The sequence below is a fragment of the Marmota marmota genome, unplaced genomic scaffold (genome assembly GCF_001458135.2).
Source record: "Marmota marmota marmota unplaced genomic scaffold, marMar, whole genome shotgun sequence".
NCBI classification, from domain to species: Eukaryota; Metazoa; Chordata; class Mammalia; order Rodentia; family Sciuridae; genus Marmota; species Marmota marmota.
This window is the reverse complement of record NW_026000196.1, coordinates 6122836-6137075: the sequence shown is the minus strand read 5'-3', so window position 1 is coordinate 6137075 and position 14240 is coordinate 6122836. Positions and strand designations below refer to the sequence as shown.

General features: G+C 46.0%; 1 protein-coding gene and 1 long non-coding RNA gene across 2 annotated transcripts in view; one reads left to right on the top strand and one right to left on the bottom strand.

Moving 5' to 3' along the window:
* The first annotated feature begins 3004 nt into the window (after positions 1-3004).
* Positions 3005-14240, top strand: part of Aen (apoptosis enhancing nuclease) — a 21536-nt gene continuing 10300 nt past the window's right edge. The window contains exons 1-3 of the mRNA XM_015493092.2: positions 3005-3131; positions 5116-5231; positions 13839-14201. The gene's annotated coding sequence lies outside the window, so the exon portion shown is untranslated. The remainder of the gene's footprint in view (positions 3132-5115; positions 5232-13838; positions 14202-14240) is intronic.
* LOC125612487 lies at positions 4837-11664 on the bottom strand. The gene is made up of 3 exons (XR_007342842.1): positions 11381-11664; positions 9711-9814; positions 4837-5501 (listed from the first exon to the last, which is right to left on the bottom strand). It is a non-coding gene; the product is annotated as an uncharacterized LOC125612487 (long non-coding RNA).

The window sequence follows — 14240 nt, the reverse complement described above, 5'->3', positions numbered from 1 at the left end:
CATATTTTGAAGTAGAAAAAAATTAAAACAAAACCCCTGTGGTACTAGCAGGAAATGTCCTACTGCCTGTGTTGTCAGGATGTAAGCAGCGCAGATGTGAATGTTAGTTCAGGGCTGGACCTGTTGGGCATCCGCCAATAGTGAATGGAGAATGACACCTGAGCCAAGCCATGACAGCCCCTGTTGACCAGCGTGGGGAGACTTACACAGAAAACTAAGGAGTAACATCAATGAAGTAAGTAAGTAAGTGAGGTGGGAACAATTTCTTCCCCTACTCATACAATTTTATTTCCTCTTGGGAATGTACGCTCTCAAAACCCGGCCTCTTTACTATAGGAAAAAATAGAAAAGGTAAATGACGAATAGCATTGGTGACATTGATAAAAAATGGAGAAGGGGGGTCCTATGCAGGCCTCGATCCCAGTCCTTCCTACCCAGGGTCAGGGCTTCTCCACAGCAGGCAGAAACACCAGCGCCAGATTGCAGAGATTTGGAAAACTCATATTTCTGTGTGTTATCTTCCAATCAATTTTTAAAATCTTGTAGGAGACTGGTAAATACTTCCGTGTCTCATTTGGTTTGTTGCCCACCAGTTTTTGACCTCCAAATGCATTCTAGATCGGTGGATGTTCTCCACCGCCCCCCTCCCCCGTAGTGTTGGCCGTTTTCTGAAATACCAGGGGGTTCTGTGTGGACGCCCAGGGACAGTGTGGGTGGAAAGTGTATGAGAAGCGGAGCTTTCGCATCCTTGAGTTCAGGGAGAACACCTCTGTATGAGATCAGGTGAACCAGATCCAGCCTGCTAAGGTCGGGTGGAAGGAGGATAGAAATGTCCCTGAGGAAATGAAGGATTCTGCATGGTAGCCCTCTGGGAGTCTAATCTTTCCCAAGGACGAGATTGAGAGGTGGACCCCGGACTGGTGAGGGCCTCGCTGGATTCGCAACTAAGTCCGACCGGACTCCAGCCGAGCGCCACATCAGCCGGAGAGAAAAATAGGCTGCTGGCAGCTGGTTGCTGGCGCGCGCGGACCCCCAGGAGCTGTTACCATGGCCACAAGGGACTTTTGATGTGAAGAGTTGTGACACCCCCGCCCCTCCGCTCGCCTTCGGGATGACGTCATGAACGTCCGTGTCCCTGACAGGCCACCTGTGGGTTGGTTTCGGCTTTAAAGCAGCTGTTCTCCCCTAGCCCCCGCAGCCACGTCCACTGCGTCTACACCGGGAGATCGTGCCGAAATTCCAGACCTGCCTCCCACTCTAGCAGCGCGGCCACTCCTAGGATAAGACAGACCGCCCGAGAGAGGCAAGTATTCAAGGGGTGTTTCACAAGATAGCTTGTCAAACCCCATCCCTTTCTCCGCGCCCCTGCTCTGCAGCTTGCTTGGTAGCTTTCTGGGGAGCAGCATGGGCCGGCAGCAGGGTGGTGAGGGGACTTTCTTCCAGAAAAAAAGTGGAGAGCAAGCCATCTTTCTCCCGGGCTGTAGCAATCTGTGCCAGGTAAAATTTCAGCTAAAGATCCTGTCCAGCCCCTTCCCCAGATTAAGGGCTACGAATTGGAGGAGCGGCTAGCTGGAGCCGAGACTCGCTAATCCGAACCTGGGCTGCCCGGGAGGCTGGGGGGGGGGTGGTGGGGGTGGGGTGGACCGCGGAGTTTGGCATCGCTGACGGTAAGGTGCACGCCACCAAACTGAAGGGGAGGGAGGGAAGGAGGCTCTGGAGCCTGGCAGCAGAGCGCCCCAACCTGGTGCTTGCCAATTCGAGTTGTGGGGGCATCTAGTTCTCCTATCCACCCGGGGGTGAAGCCGCTTTGCTGTTTGTCTTGCTCTGTGTGAGTGAGAGAAGCGGCCCCACAAGCCTCGGGAATGTACGCCCTCGAAACCAGCCACTCCAAGCCCTGGGTCGCCGCTGCGCTCCTGTACTCCTTGTTTCTTAGATTCCAGGTGCAGCAGACCTGTTGCGTGAAGAAAAGCGGCCAGATTCGGCGTTCCACAAGATCTGTGCACCGATAGTTCCGGGACTCTGCTTGCAAACACTCTGAAAGCTCAGAACCGACCAGGGAGGGGTGTACGTGGATGTGGAAAGTGCTGGAAAACAAATAGGTAATCATCTCGGTGCGAAGGGCCCTTCTTTCCACCCTTTGCGATTGCAGCAAATGATCCCATTAACATGGGAAGGGAAATGAAGCGCAGGGAATCGCTCCCAGGGGAGCCCCATCTGCTTAAAAAAAAAAAAAAATCAAAACCGCAACTAGTTCAGATAGGTTCTCATCCCGCTTTTCCACCCGTCGGGTTCCTGCCTGAGGTCTAAATCTGACTGTTGAAAATCCCTGTAACCCCTCTCCAGCGAATCCAATATTCCAGTTTCAGCATCAGAAACTGGATAGCGCCTAATTCCCGGATAGCCTGGGAGGTGTTGGCACTTGACCTCGACCTCCCAGCTACTCGCTACAATCTCTCAGACACAACCCAGAGGAGGCCAGGAGGTGAGATAGGGCTTGCAGAGGAAGGAAGGACTTGTCTTCCTCATTTCTCCAGGAGTTTGTGTTGGTTTCCAGGAGATCATTCCATGTCCCTTTCGCTACAACCAGAGGAAAAATTTAGCGCCAAGTGCAGGCAGTGTGGGGGAAGAAAAGGCGCGCCTGCACGCGGTGAGCACAGGAGCAAGCGAGACAGTTTATTGGGAGCTCCAGGCATTGGTGTTCTATGAAAACTCGCCGCATCTGAGTTCTTTGCCTCTCTCTCTCTCCCTCTCCCTCCCCACAATCTCCGTACCCCTTGCTGGGAGTGAATGGAGGAAAAAGCGTGGAATAGAGAAGATATTGAAGCTGAGGTAAGATGCACATTTTATATGGGCGCCAACCTTTGGGTATAGATTAAATTTGCCCAAAATGAACATCAAGTTTCTTTCTTTCTTCTTCTTTTTTTTTTTTAATCCAAAGGAGCTCCAAATGCCCTCTGTACGAGGAACAGAGATGATTGTTTTCCCAGGGATGAAAAAAGCCGCAGAGGGGAAAAAGCTGTCACAAAAGGGCTAACGAAGGTGGGGGAGGAGAAGAGCGGACCCGACGCCCGCACTAGCGTGGTTACCAGGCAACCAACTGCAAGCCCCTGCCTCCAGTTGCCTTGGTTACAGTGAGTGGAGGGGCTTTGGCCACTGATTATTCATAAGCACCTTGATTCTTTAAAATGTCTCCTGGGAATCCCTGCCTTCCCCTAGCTGAGTGAAAGTCATCACTGCCCCCACATAATCCACTCCCCCTCCGCCCCCACCGCACACAAGGCCCGGCCAGGGAAATCCTGGAGGGTGAATTTTTTCCGTTTAATTCAAGGCGCCAGGCAAATACCCTTGCAATCCTTCCCACCCCACCCCACCCCACCCACGTTTCACAGAAGTAATTGTAGCCTTCCCTGTAGTTTCTTTGGGATTCGCAGTTTGGTTCTCAGCACCCCCTGCCCAATTTCTTTCTTTATACTGTAGAAGCTGATTCCTCCCTATCCCCCATAGGCTTGTTCTTCATGGGTTAAACAAGAGGGAAACAGGCATATTGTCCAAGGCGGTCTACTGCAGAGAGATTTTCTCCTTGGTTTGTCAGTCATCTCCTGCAAACACCTCTTTGCAAGGGAAGGGACCTGGATTTTGAATCGCCTCTCCCCACAGACCTCAAAGAAAGCACAGGGAGGTAGAAACACTTTCCTCTTAACAAGCAGTCCCTAGCATTACTTGCACTTTGTTCAAGATTCTCTTTTCTTCTTCCCCAGCCTTGGCTTCATAACTAGCAAACACAGCACTTAGAGCTTCTAATCCTCCCATTTTTTACCTTTCCCTTGATTGACAAATATTGACTCCACTTTTGACTTGTCAATCTCACCTGCCTGTGTTCATGTGTAACATCTGGGTGGAAAACCATTTTACCCATAATTTCACTAAAGCAATCATAGCAATCTCAGAATGATTTAAGAATAAACCATTAGTAGGTTACTAAGAATGACCTATGTTCTATGCATTATTTCATCTAGAATTCTTCTCATTAAAGAGCTGATAGCTTTCTATTTCTAAAACAAAACCTTGTTTTAAATTGAATTATCACTTAATAATGCAGGGAAGGAGAAGATCTCCATATTTCAGATAGTGACCATCATCTCTTTGTCTGTAATGCCCTTCATCAGCAAATAAACATTCTTCCTTTTCTCTTCTTCATCCATTGCTAATATAATTTTTAAAAATTTCTATATTTTCAATGGAAGTTTAAGGCCAAAAAATGCCCTAAGTGGACAGGTTAGATATAGTTGTGGGGCGTTTATATTAAAATGCCTTTCTCTTACATGTTACTATAGAAACTTCCTTTTACACCAGACCAGACAGCTGGTCTGCTTTTTGTACTTTTTTCCCCAAAGAAGTGCTTTTCTTTATTAATTCTTTGGCGCAGCCTATCATTGATCACATCAGTAATGTCCCATAGCAACAGTAGTTTTTTTTTTTTTTTAATTAGTATTCCCTTTCTTTTCATTTCTTTATGGACAAAGGGTTTACTTTCCTTTCAAGAAGATAACTGAGATTTTATTGGCCAGAAAGGAAGAACAATTCTCTTATTGGCTGTTGTATATTGCCTTGTTAACCAATAAGAGGATGCCATTTATCCTTTTCTGAGTAGCTGAGTGAATAGGGTACCCAGAATGATTGAATCTGCCTTAGTTCTATTCAGAAACAAAGGACAGAACTGAGTTCTGGGACCCAAGATCTGGGATTTACCTGGGTTAGTTCAGATTGTGTTTGACTTGCAAAGATGAACCTTTCTACCTAGCTACTTGTACATACTTGCATAATACATTGCTCCATGGCTTTTTAAAATTTTATTTTATGGTACATCATGATCATCTTTCCAAGTCAGAGCAGGTTATCGGTATCAGCATATAGGGACCCAGGGATTTTTGTGACTTCCCCTAGAAGTGCAGAATTGGTCCTCAGAATTAGCCAGGGGTGAGGACAAACAGAAGAGGGAAGAACAGCATTAACTATGACAAACAGGTATCCCAACTTTTAGATTCACTCCACTCCGCTTCAGTGTCCCATGGTTATTTTACCTTTTCTTTTTCTTTCCACTTTCATTCTTTGCAGCTGTCCTTTTTGGCCTGAATTTTCACTGACAAGTAGAAAAGCTGGATAGATGGAGATGACAGCCTTCTAATTCAGTATAAAAGCAGAGCAGTCACTTCCCAGGAATGCTTTGACAGGTAAGTACTGGTGATCTCTGGAACTAAAGCTCATCCCAGTCCCTTGTAGCATTGGAGTTGGACAGGTCTGTTTGTTTATTAATTTTCCTTCTCCCTGCACCAAGTGCACTATTTAGGGGGATAGGCACTTGTTCCCTCTTCTCTAAAAGAAAGGGGAGTCACAGTTCCTTCCAGGGCAAACTCTCTGATAACAGCCTTGAAGAAGTCTCCATGTGAGTACGCATGCAGTCTTGTTTGGTAGTCTTGTTTTGGTAGCTGCGAGAGGAGATGCTAGGAGCAAACAGATGCCTGATTATGATGTTGCTATCAGGAGCCACCTCCTAAAGGAGTCCACCTGAGTTCAGCGGGACCGGGAGCTTCAGTGCTGGATTATCAACTTTTCAAGATTAGGGGCTATATCTTGTCATCTTTGATTCCCTAGAGCTTAGTCATGTTTAAACTAGAGGTTCAACACATGTATGAACTAGACCAATTAGTATTAGGACAAGTCCTTTAACCTCCTCTTTATGAAAATGACAGCTCTAGCCCCGGGCCCACCCTTTTCTCTGCCTCCCCCTCCAAATCAAAAGCTTCATATTCCCTAGTCCTCTTCACAAAAGATAAATGAAGGTTCAGTTAATTGTTACCATGGTTACGTGGAGTGGCCACACTGAGGATCCCTATCACCCATTACTGTCATGAAGCAAAAGAGAGGAGGGGTTGGGGAATTGTTGTCATGGAGGAAACCATGGAAACACGCGTTGCTAAGGGGACAGCTCTAAATTCAGAGGAAGGAAACTAGAAGTGGGTAGTGGGACTTGGTGGGCTCAAGGGCAGGTCACTTTTTCAAGGTACATTTCTCTGAGATGATAGCAGTATTATCTTTTCTTTCCAATATTTAGATTTTTCCTCAACCCAGGTTAAAGACTTTTAGAAATTTTAGAAAACCAGTGCTATCATCAACTCAAGTCCATCTTCAATGGCTTTGTATAGAAAAAGCCAAGGAAAATGGATTTATTCTTTTCACATCACAGAATCCTACTCTGTCTGAACTTTGCCTCTTTGCCAACTATTTCATACATCAAGGGCCAGGCTGTGTGCTAAGCAGGGCGAGCTTAGAACAGGGAAGTCACCTGCTGATGACTTTCAAGCCAGGGTTGTTCTTGTGGACAGGCGGCCCGGCCCGTAAGGTGGTATCCAGAGAGCTTCAGAGACTCTCTCCAAATCCCCTTTGTGAGACTGTTTAGCTTATTACCACCTGAAGTTCATCTGCAAGCTTCCTAAAGAACTAGGGTACTAACCTCTCCTAATAGTACCTTACACCCTAGTTAGACTTGCTCTCTAGTCCTAGGCTTGAGTCTGTTTGTGAAATAACACAGCAAGGTTGATGTACTAGCTCTCTCTCAACAGTGTTGAGGAAACACAGCTTATTATTTTTTATTTTAAGAGAAATTTGACAATATATTCCTTGCTGTCCCATGATGGATTAAATGGGGAAGGGGTGAGACTTGGCTCCCTGAAGCTTAAAAGGTCTTATCCTTCTAGGGAGGGATACTTTTCCCATATACAAACTTTTTTTTTTGGTGATACTATATATTGAACGTACAGGCACTTTAACACTGAGCTACACCCCTAGCCCTTTTTATTTTTAAGATAGGGTCTCACTAAATTGCCCAGGCTGGCCTGGAATTTCCAATACTCCTGCCTTAGCCTCCCAAGTCACCTGGATCACAGGCACCCGCCAGCGTGCCAGGTGCGAAAGAACTTCCTGGCATTTTCTCAGACCCACACAGGACTGTGCCCAGTTTCTGGCTGATGGCTGGAAGGGGCTGGCCTCGGAGCTGGTGCTGCCAACATTCTCCACATCATCCCTCCCCAGACCTTCAATTTCTCCATCTCCAGGAAAGCCCTTCCCCACTCTGGATGGGAAAAATCAACCGAAGGGTGGAGGGGTGGACTCAAGAGGAAGAGCTCGCAATTAAGAAGCTAAAGAATTAAAAGCACCAATAGGGAAGGGTAATTATCCCTCAGCTGCTGCAGAAATGCAATTAGGGCCATGCTCTCTGGGCTGCCAGGATATTGTGGCTTTTGCTAATTAAGGAGCGGATGTGCCCTGCCAGTGCAATTAGAGGCTGGCCCAGGCGGGGAGGGCCTCGCCACTCCTCCATCAGTGCCACACTGCGGGAGAAATGAACCAGGGGACTCAGCCTATGCCTGCAAGGAGGGGATGCCTGGGCTGGGGTTCCAGCCTCCCGCTACCCACAATCATTTCCCTCTTCCTCCCATTTCTGCCCTGCATTCCCAGGGCACCACAGTGAGACTTAACCCCGGAGAGGATTTTCACCTTGAATTAAGTAAACCTGAAGGAGTGGGAGGTGGGACCTGTGGTGGGGGCCACCATTATCTGGAGTTTTCTTTTTTCCCCCTTTTCTGGAACAGTAAAGTGCCTTATGATTCATGAAGGTAGAGAAAATGAGATACCTGTCTGCTTCCCTCTAAAGATAAGATTTTCCCATTATTACAGGAAATATGCTTATTATAGAAAATAGAATACCCCAGTATAAAAAAGAAAAAAAATAGTAAGAAAATTTCTCCCTGTCTTGTGCAGAAACAAGGGAGGAGCAATGAGAAGAGATGAACTTGGTAATGGGAGAAGGGGCAAATGCTGGCCGTCCTTGCAGGAGTGTCCATTGGGCTAGCCCACCCCCACCCCTGGTGGGTCCAAGACTGGGATCCGGGTGGCTGCCAAGGCTAAGGACCGGTTAGCCCCATCTGGAAGACTAGTGATTTTGTTGTTGTTTCACCTCTCAACAACAAGTCCCAGTCTACCGCATGGTGCTGGCCCCAGCAGCAGGGTGCAGGGCATGGGCGGGGCCCCCTTTCTGACTGTCCTTCCACAGGTTCCTTCCTGTGCCTTCTATGTCTCCTAGAAACCACCACAGGAAACCACTTGGCATGCCCCTGTGCCCAGGCAGACTCCTCGGGAAACAAGGATGGTCTATAGTGTGTGAGGGGAGGGGATGGAGTCTGTCCTCACAGTGCCCTGGCTGCTTCTGCATCCCAACTACAGGGCAAGGAGAAAGAATCCCCCTTAATTATTCACCCATTAACACAACAAACATGTAAGAGTCCCTACCATGGGACTCACAGGCCAGGTGGATTCTGGCCTGAGAGAGCCACAGCGAGTGCTGGCACAAAGGGGCACGTGCTCATGATGCGGAGGTGTCCAGATGCTGAGTGCCCAGGCAAGGTGGACAACACACCTGGTTCTGGTCCACATGCAGCTGGTCAGACCTGCCCAGTCCTCTTGTGAAGCCAGAGGGCCATGGACTTGTGTGCAAGGAATTTCTTTGCCCCAGAATCTGCTTCTGTCCTGACACTCAGAGGTGTCACGAAGACCAAAAACTAGGATGGGGAAACCCAGTGCCTTGACTGTGGCAAAAGTGATCAGAGTAACCATTTCCCAGCCTTTTCTTTTCCTCCTCCCCCTCCTCCTCTTCTTTTTTTTAAATTGCTACTAGGGATTGAACCCAGGGGTGCTTAACCACTGAGCCACATCCCAGCCCTTTTTACTTATTTATTTTTTGGTTGCTGAGGCTGGCTTTGAACTTGTGATCCTCCTGTCTTAGCCTTTTGAGCCACTGGGAACCTTTCTTGATGTCTGTGCTTGGAAACCACCTTGCCCCTCTGCGGGCACCAAACCCAATACTGAGACGCTAGGTGGAGATACATTTCTCAAGCAATAAACTCAAAGGCCCTCCCTCTTCCTTTCCAGTCTATTCCTACCCTCCTCTTCTACCCATGCAGCAGAGAACTTACAAACTTAAATTGGGTTGGGAATTGTGCATTTTTAGGGAAGGCTAAAAATGCAACCATTAACTGAGCTCACACAGCGTCTCTGCTTGCTAGCTGTATGACCTTTGGAAAGGTACTTAACTTCTCTGAACCTTCACTTCCACCCAGAGGCTCCCGCTGTTGTTGCCTCCGCTGTTCCTCCAAACAAGCTCTCTTCGGTCCCATTTCCTGCCTCTTGCATTTCTCTTTATTTCTAACTCTGCCTGAAACCTGTGGGCAGCCAGTCCTATTAGAAATTTCATTCACACTTGAGAAGTCTGCAAATTGGTGTCACTCAGCAGGTGTCTGTCCTTCACAGGGGGAAAGGGGTCTGATGGACAAGATGGGCAGAGCTAGGGAACAGAGTGGAATCTCTTCCAGGAACCCCTCGGTATCCAGGGCTGGTGTGGAAAGGAAGGGGAAGAAATCCTTCTTTGCTAACACATCTGGGGAGGGAAGTGGAGTACACTCCTAATTTGAGAGATGGATAAGACAGTCCCTGTTAAGTCAAACACACCCCAGTTTCAATTTTGACTACTGCTTAACAGCTGTGTGATTTTAAGCCAATCACTTAACATCCCTGAGCCTTGAATTCTTCAACTGTAAAATGAACTAGATCACTTTGCTAGGCATTATGACAATTAGGCAAATGAGGTGTCATAATACATGAAGGTATACAAGGTCTCCATATTTCGGTCTCTTCGGCCTCCTCTTTTATATTGTTCCTGGTTGTCGTCTTTACCATCCTTGGGTACCACAGGTCTCCTTTCCTGAAATAGGAACAGATGGAAACTACCATCTCACTACTAGTCTCCCTTCTTATGTAGGAGTTTTATCCATTTCAGTGTTGATGCTTCCCTTCCTCAAATCAGCATCTTGTCCATTTCAAGGTGTTCAATATACAATGAAAGAAGGAAGGGAGGCCAAATCCCTTCCCATCTTAAAAACACAGAAATCAAGGACTAGAGAGGTCACGACTTGCCTCTCAGTCATTCAGCAAAGTAACTTTCTAGGAGTCCCAGAACACAAAAGGGTCGGGGGACGCCAGGGTCAGGGCAGGAGTTTCTAGCCTTAACCGCAGCCATGCGGCAGCCTGGTCCTTTACTGCAGCTATCAGGTTTCCCGGATAAGCATGGACGTGACGCCCTCTGCTGGATTCTCTAGGTAACTTCTTTAGTCGCAGTTCTGTCAGCAATGCAACAGAACGGACCAGCTTTGAAAATTTCCCTGTTCAGGCTCCAACCCAAACTGATTAAATCAGAACCTTGGGGTGTGACCCGAGCTCCAGTAATTTTTAAAGTTCCTCATGTTCAGTTGAGACTGAGGACCACTGATTGAAGGAGTAATTTTTATATGTGGAGAAACTAGCATAGAAATTTCCCTGGGTTGAATCTGTCCGATTTCCATTAAAAAATTAACAATTCGAGATTCACCTGGGTCTAAGAATCTTGAGACTTTTCAAGAGTTGAGTGTATAAAAGTGGCACAATTGTTTTGTTAACAGTTTATGTCCAAAATCTGGCCACTGTTGGGTCAAGAGAGCTAAGAGAGGGGAAATTGCTTGGATAAAATGAGTGATTTACATTTAGCTCCCAGAGTTTAGTCAGCTTCATACCCTGTAACACAAAGGATCTTTTTCTTTCTTTTTGGGTGGGGAAGATATTAAGGATTAAACTCAGAGGTGCTCTACCACTGAGCCACATCCACAGCCCTTCTTATTTTTTGAGATAGGGTCTCTCTAAGTTGCCCAGGTTGGCCTCAAGAACTTGCAATCTTCCTGCCCCAGCCTCCTGAGTCACTGGCATTACAGGTGTGTGCCACCATGCCTGGCTAACACAATGATCTTAAACACAGCCCTGCATCAGGATCAGCTGTTAGATTGATCAAAGACAGATTGCTAGGCCCCACCTCCTGATTTTCCAACAAATTCCCATGTCAAGCCTATGCTGTTGGTTTAGGACCACACTTAGAAAACTGTTGCTCTAAAAAACCAGACCACTAGGTATATGTATGAAGACAAGAATGGTGTGACTCTACTTTCTGTACAACCAGAGAAATGAAAAATTGTGCTCTGTTTGTATACTATGAATCAAAATGCATTCTGCTGTCATGGATAACAAATTAGAATAAATGAATAATTTTTTAAAAAGAAATTTTAAAAATCAAAAACAAACAAAAAAGCCCCCAGACCAGATCAACAACTAATTTCAGGTCTGCATTTGGTTCAGCACCATGGGGATCCCCACAGTGCCCAGAATATTCTCACAATAGGTATACATAGCAGCAAGAATAGCAGTTCATGCATAATGTTTTATAAGTAAACAAATCAAGTCTTACCTCTCAAGTGCTTCCAGATTGTAAGGTCCCTAGAGAAGTGGAAGGAAGGGATATTTCCAGTACAGGAGTGGGCAGTTGAGATCAGTGGTTTTCCTAAGGAAGCAGGACTAGGAGCACTGCCATCCACAGTCAAGATAACATCCTTATTGAACACCTGGGGCTTCAAACTTTTTGCTTGATAATATTATTATCATAACTGAGTAGTTATGAAGGTGTCATTATTATTATTATTATTATTTGCGGCACTGGGAATTGAACCCAGGAACCATATTCCCAGTCCTATTTTATTTTGAGAAAGGATCTAAGTTGCCCAGGCTGGTCTTGAACTTGCACTCCTCCTATTTTCTGAGTGGCTGGGATCATAGGCATGTGCCACCACACCCAGTTAAATATTGACTTCTTAAGAAATACATCAAAGGAATGCAACCACCTCTAAATTAGGTAGTGATTTGATACCGTTGGGGTAAACACTAGTCAGTGCCAAGAAGGTTTGTTGTTTCTGAAGGTGAACTAAGAAGGACCTCCAAGAATGTGTTGTGAGGGGCAAGAAGGAAGGAAGCTGACCATTTCCCTCATCTCCAGTCTTTAGGTGGGGATCGAAGCAGAATGATCTTGGTTGTGAAACAGAGTCACATACTCATAAAACATACGAAGAAACCCATGCGTGCAGTAGGCATGCAATCTCTCTTGTAGATATATTCTCCTGCTTGTATGTGCAGCCCTCCATTGTATCCAGGCCTGCTACTTCCAAAGAGCACATAAGTAATAAAATGTCCAGAAGTTCTTTCTTTGTGATCAAAAATCATACATTGGGGCCTTTGCAGCCCTGGTTTTGCACATATACTAACATTATCCTTTTTTAAAGTATATGAAATAACTGTTCTTACTGACAATGTTAATTTTACTCAAAGCACCTGTGCTCCTCAAAAACAGCAATGGTTAAGAAACCCACCCCTCACCCTTTTGTGTTAGCAATGAATTACTACAAAGAAACACCCTTCTCCAACTAAGATAAAACTCATGGATTCCCCACTGTGGCCTCTGATGATGCTGAGCACATTTCAAGTCCTATTTTATTTTGAAACAGGATCTAAGTTGCCCAGGCTGGTCTTGAACTTGCACTCCTCCTATTTTCTGAGTGCCTGGGATCCCATTCTTGACTTCATCAGTGATCTCATGAACTGCTTGGCCCACTGAATAACTGAAACAATATGGATGACTAAACTTTAATTAAGCTTTTGACTCTCTCCCTTTCCCATGTTCCCCCAATTTTGGCCCTCTCTCAGCCTAAACCACTAAACAATCCCTCCTTAACAGTCTCCTAAGAATAGTATGGTCCCCAAATAAAACATTCTCCTATCTACTATCCCATCATGTCACTTCTATTCATCCCATTTCTAGCTTTTGTTTACACTTCCCTAAAAAAAAGAAATGCTTTTTGTCTAATCCTTGGGAACATGGAGAGATCATGGCCAGAGTGCTCAGCTCACCATTCCCCATTCCATTCCCAAAATAATACTTTCAAATAAATCTGGATTTGTTTCTGACTTGACATTAGATGCAACATGCTTTTTTTCTCCTTGAATTTACATTCGACTTCTGTTATGAAGTTTAATCCAACCATAATATATTTTCATGCTTGGCAATATTTTATGATGCATCCACTCATTTCTCCCACAAAATTATGTCAATAAATTTAAATTTGCTAACTGAAAAAAACTTTGTAAACATAAGGTTTGATGTTCATTTTTTTCCCTTCCAGATTGAGATGTATTGCAATTATTAGTGGTAGACAAGATCAAAATAAACATACAGCATTTCATTGTATGAGAGAATCTTTTCAAATTTCCACAATCACCCCAATTCTGTCACATGAATGTTTGAAAAGCCATCCTTTTGTAAAAGAAATTTACATTTATCAATATTAGTAAACAAGATATTCAGACAGAGGCATTCCTATGGGATATTCCACTTTCTACCTAGGAGGGATGTTTCCACAGGAAGACTGGGGCAAGGGAAGGGGTAGGGGTTAAGCAGGAACTGGTGGCTCTAACCAGTTTTTCTGCATAACAGGAAAACAGTTGCTTGCTGTGCACAACTTTCCTCCCCTGAAACTTTCATACCACCTTCCTTCCCCCTGGAGCACAAACCCTCATCCATAGGAGCGCCACATAGGGTTCAGTCATCTTGTATTTTCAGGCTTCCCTGTCTCAAGCAAAAAATACGATTTGTAGGTTCTTCCTGTTGTACCTATTTTCAGTTTATTCCACACGTATACTTACTGAAGCTACAGAAGGAAAAGAGTAAATTTAAGTCTTCCCTACACGAGTGAAATTACAAAAGAATAAATGAAAAAGTAGTGTACAGGAAGTAAATGGAGCTCATCGGTGTACTTTTATGATCTCACTCAATCTCCGTAATTCTGGAGGAGGCAGTGACTGCTGCTCTCATTCTGCAGATGTGGGTGTACACTGTAATTTACTCGGCCTTGGGTGGAACGAAGCTGGCTCACAGAAACACCATCTCCACTCTAGCAGCAAGGTGGGTTGGAACCGGGAGCTGATGCACGCTCTGCCGGGTTCTCTTTAAAACTGCCCTCCCACCCGGCGGCTCGGACACGCCCTCTCCGCGAGCTCCCGCCCTTCGACTCCGAACACCTACCGCATCTGGGCAGGCTCAACCAATCAGAAGAGGTCTTAGGCGGGCGCTGCTTCCAGTGAGCCAATGGGCGGGCAGCCGTAGCCGGGCTTGCCCGGGCATGCGGGAGCTGCCAGCTGCCTGGGCGCCACGTGCTCGCCGGAAGAGACGTCCGCGGTTTCAGGTGAGCACTAGGACCCTGGTCAGCGTTGCCGGTTCGGGC